Raw genomic sequence first — 4,606 nt, forward strand, 5'->3', positions numbered from 1 at the left:
CTAGTGATAATTCGTCAAGAAGATTATCATCATTTCGTGTTATATTCGCAATATTATAGACAAACAACTCAATTTGCAAAATAAAGCGAGTTTCATATTTTATGATGCATTTTCTCTTAAGTAATTTACTAGCGAACCTGCTTTTTGATTTATATCATCAATTAAATTAGTCAATTTGTGTGATATATAAATTTGTGTTTTTTCATTTTGGGATTTACATGACCGGTATTTCAAAGAGCAATGTCCAATTCATCGACATGATACATTCCTATCTTATTAATTGCAATTAGACACTATAAAACCCATTTCAAAAAATAAATAAATAAAGTCTATCAGTGTAGTGGAGACATAAGTAGTTAACTTTAAGACAACAAATTTAACATTAAAATTGTTAGATTTAGTGCAATGAGTGATAGATTGCAAAGTCCCAAAAAAACTGTCGTGTCCAAATAAACATTTATATACACTTCAAAAAAATATACAACTTCGAAATTAAAAATAAAGTTCTCTTTAAATCAGTGTATTTCCTTTATGAAAAAAACAAATAAATACACATATTAGTGCAACACTAATAATTTCTGCCCATGAAACATAAATCCAAAAATAAAGTGCCCTATTTTAAGGTACAAGTGGAAGTGTGGGACTTAAGTCTAAACATCACTAGTAAAATAAAATAAAAAGCCCTTTATCAGCTTTAGTAAAGCAAATAGAGCAATAAAAGCAAAACTAGCATATTACTCCATTATTAGTATTAAAAAATTTTAGGTCTTGTAAGATTCCATTATTTAGTGTCACAATAAAATGTGTTGGGAGGTATTTAAGTTAATTTCAATTTGACCAACCTTTAAATATAATTACAATTGATAATATTTTTACTATGATTTATGTTTTTGGACGATTGACATAAATCATGTGTTACAATGTCAATTTACATGACATAATATGCATAGATGGGATCGATAGCCGATCACACACTCATCCACTACTAGAGTTTGTGGTTCAAATTTATTAGCTAGTAGTACTAATAGATTAAAATATGAAATGGTTCAATGTTGTTCATGGATTAAAGACTAGTGTCGAACTTCTCCATCTCAACGTGATCGACAACCAATGATGGAGATATACACCCTTTGATGAATTGATATTCTCCCTCCGTCCCAAGATATTAATTTTGAATCCCATTGGGGTGTCCATATATTTGAGTCTTTTTATTTACGGTAAAAATTTACTCTATACCAACTCCCCTTACACCATAACAACCCTCCTAAATTCTTGTGTCAAAAAAAAAGGGGGGTAATATCTTGGGGCGGAGGAAGTATATCCTCTTTAAATTCTTAAATCCAAATGCAACATTTAATGATTTAATATGTAAATCTCAGTAGACGACGAACTTTAATTTACCACACTATTGCTGATAATAATGCATCAATTGATGTTAAGATATTGCTAATAAAGGTGACAAACTTTTGTGTTAATGTTTAAAAAATTTGTGGATAAATTAAACTTAACAATTCAATGTGGATCAATTATATCCTAAGTGGATATAAAGTATTGATATTTAAAGTACTCTCCGTATGTTCAATTAATTAGGGTGTGATTGGTTTTTAGATAAAAGGATATGCAAAATGTGTTTTTGCATATGCACAACTTTGAATTATTTGAATTTTGTTTGGTTGCATTTCATAATGTACAATTATCCCATTTGTGATGTTAAAGTACAACCCACAAAAGTTTTTTTCCCAATAAATCCAGTAAAGATAATCATAAAAGCAAAAACAAATAAAAAACAGAAAATCCAAAAAAAATTAATAATTAAATCAAAATTCAAACCCGTCAATTGGTATTTTCGATAATTTAAATGTAAACCATTCATATATCATCTCTAGAAACTCTAATTATTAAGGGTTTTTGTCAAGATTAAAAACGTTTGAGTTATTACAAAGGGGTATTAAACATCATGAATATTCGGAAGTTATAGGCATAGGAACCCGGGGGAATCATGAAGTATACGGTTGTCTGTGTATCACATAGTATTTCATAAAATAAAATATAATAAAAGCAATGAAAGTAAGACTTTTAATTTTGTACATTCTAAAAAGTTCAATAATTGAGCACTAACCCCCACCAACACTCCAACTTTTTTTTACTTTTCTTTGGGTAACTTTGTCATTTTCATAGACTTTGCTTTTCATTTTGTCTAGAATGTCATTATTTAACCACAATATAACTTGTTAGTATAATATAGATTTAAATAAAATTACTTCATTTTTTAGAATATAGCAAAATCTTTTTGCTCAACTAAATAGTTGCTTTTTATAAATTTAGATAAACTTTTTATAGTCTGGCCGCAATTGGCGGAACAAGAACATTGTTTTAGAAGTAGATTTATTAAGCAAAATAGTTTGCAGTACAAAGTGAACGAATAAAGAAGAAGCATTTATTTTACTATAACAATAGGTGTATTTGAAAAAAAATAAATAAAGCGATATCATTTAACTAGTATTTTTTTTAAAAAAAAAAGTTCTAAAATCAGGCTACGATCGTGACATTTCCAGTTGATTTTAAGCGGCCGCCTCCTCCCGATCCTAATTGCTACATAGCTTTAATTTTTTTTTATTTCTCTATTTAATGTAGCAATTAAATTGATCAAAACCTAATTACTAAAATCTGTACGCCACTATGCATACACCTGTAATTATTTGAAAAAAGTAGTATATACTTTAATGTTTAATCTATTGAATGAAGTCACATCAATCCACCTTTCAATATTTCTATTTATTTTGACATTCATAATTTCATAGTTAATTACTCACATAGTATGGATTACTAAACACGCATTCGAATGTCTATATATGTGTCGGTATATTTCACGATCAACTTAGCTATCATAACTATTAATTACACAATTAACAAGATGTTATTGATAAAATAGTATTTCGTCTGAAGTTTGTCGTTTGAATTATTACATATTAATCATTATTAACTTTTAACAGTATGGACAAACCCCCAGTTAATGTAGTACTACATTTTTGTTATTAAATTAAATCAGTCATCTTTTTTCATTCATGTCATCTTTATATCATCACTAATTATTGTGTTACATAATATTTACATTTTTTAAATAATATAACCATAATTGAGGATTCAAACTTTAGAAAGAGTTGATAAGAAATTTAATAAACTAAACTGTAATTCAAGATTGGTGCATATTGTAGTACTGGAGTGGAAGGTGTGGAGTTATTAGAGAAAATAAAAGGATTTAGATTTTAAAAATGAAGCTTTTAGGAAAAGCAACTTTAATAGATTGCATAGTATTGCACCAATTTCCCACTTCAAAAGCTCTTGATTTTTTAGAACTGTGACAATATGAAATTATGACCACACACTACTGCAATCTACTATAGTATTTCATTGCATTTCGTATTTCATTGCTCTATTTATTTATTAGGATTTCATTAATATTTTAGAAACTAGAGCTACCTCACACCTTTTCTTTTATAGTGAGTGTAAAATATTTGAAGCTAGAAAGTAGAAACTAATAACTAAGCAGAATCTATCAAGAATGATGACAGTCCTAACAAATCAATACACCATACCAAAATAAAAACATACTAGTACTTATAATCAAAATAAAACACAAAAAAACAATTAATAAACAACAAAATTACAATAATATCATGAGATTCATCTATTGATTTTAGCAAAATTTGATCTCACAACACATAACATATTCAAACAACGCTAAATAAAACACAAAGTCCTTGCTAAAATCAGGAAATTTCTTCGCACATTCACCTATATGAGTAGAAGCAATGTGAAAAGGGACTTTTGTTTGATCAATCATTTATTCATTGACTTCAAATGTAAAAATATCAGTAATAAATGATTTTGAAATGACAACGAAACCAATTATTTTCAGCCAAAATATGTCAGGAACCTTTTAAATGAATTATGGGAATTGAAAGTCAAATTTATAGCACAACATTTCAAAGTACTTAAATTGGTTTCCTAAAATAATTAAATTCCGCAGTTCCCTTCATGCCTAAGACTATATAGTAATCATTGTATATTCTCATGAATCCTACTCTTTTTACATGTGGCTCAAAAATTAGCTCCAATATTTTTGTAGAGAAATAATTATACTCCTATTATTTTATGGACAACATGATAACATGACTAAGATATGTACATAGGTCAATATAAATATTTATTGTGTCACATCATAGGTTTGTGGGATGTGATCTATTAACATAAATCTAGAACACAAAAGCATTGCTGTATACTTTTATAGGAATAAAATTTTGGATAAATAATTACCTGAATTATCTCCTAAAATAATCTAGATACACTTAGATCCTTTTCAAATATGCTCTCATTTTGAATCTAGATAAATAGACACATCTTATTGATATCTCATTCCAACTAAAGATTATCATGTGAGCTTCAATTCATCCTTTGACAAATTACAAAATCGAGGAGTTTATAGTAAATAAACATTAAAAAGAAAGTTTGCTTTATCAAAAGATGTAACCATAGTGAAAGAGAGATAAATTTGTGTAATAAAGTGGCTCCAAACAATGGGTGAAAAAAGCAACTTCCAAAGTAC

Source organism: Salvia hispanica, chromosome 2, assembly GCF_023119035.1.
Source record: "Salvia hispanica cultivar TCC Black 2014 chromosome 2, UniMelb_Shisp_WGS_1.0, whole genome shotgun sequence".
NCBI classification, from domain to species: domain Eukaryota; kingdom Viridiplantae; phylum Streptophyta; class Magnoliopsida; order Lamiales; family Lamiaceae; genus Salvia; species Salvia hispanica.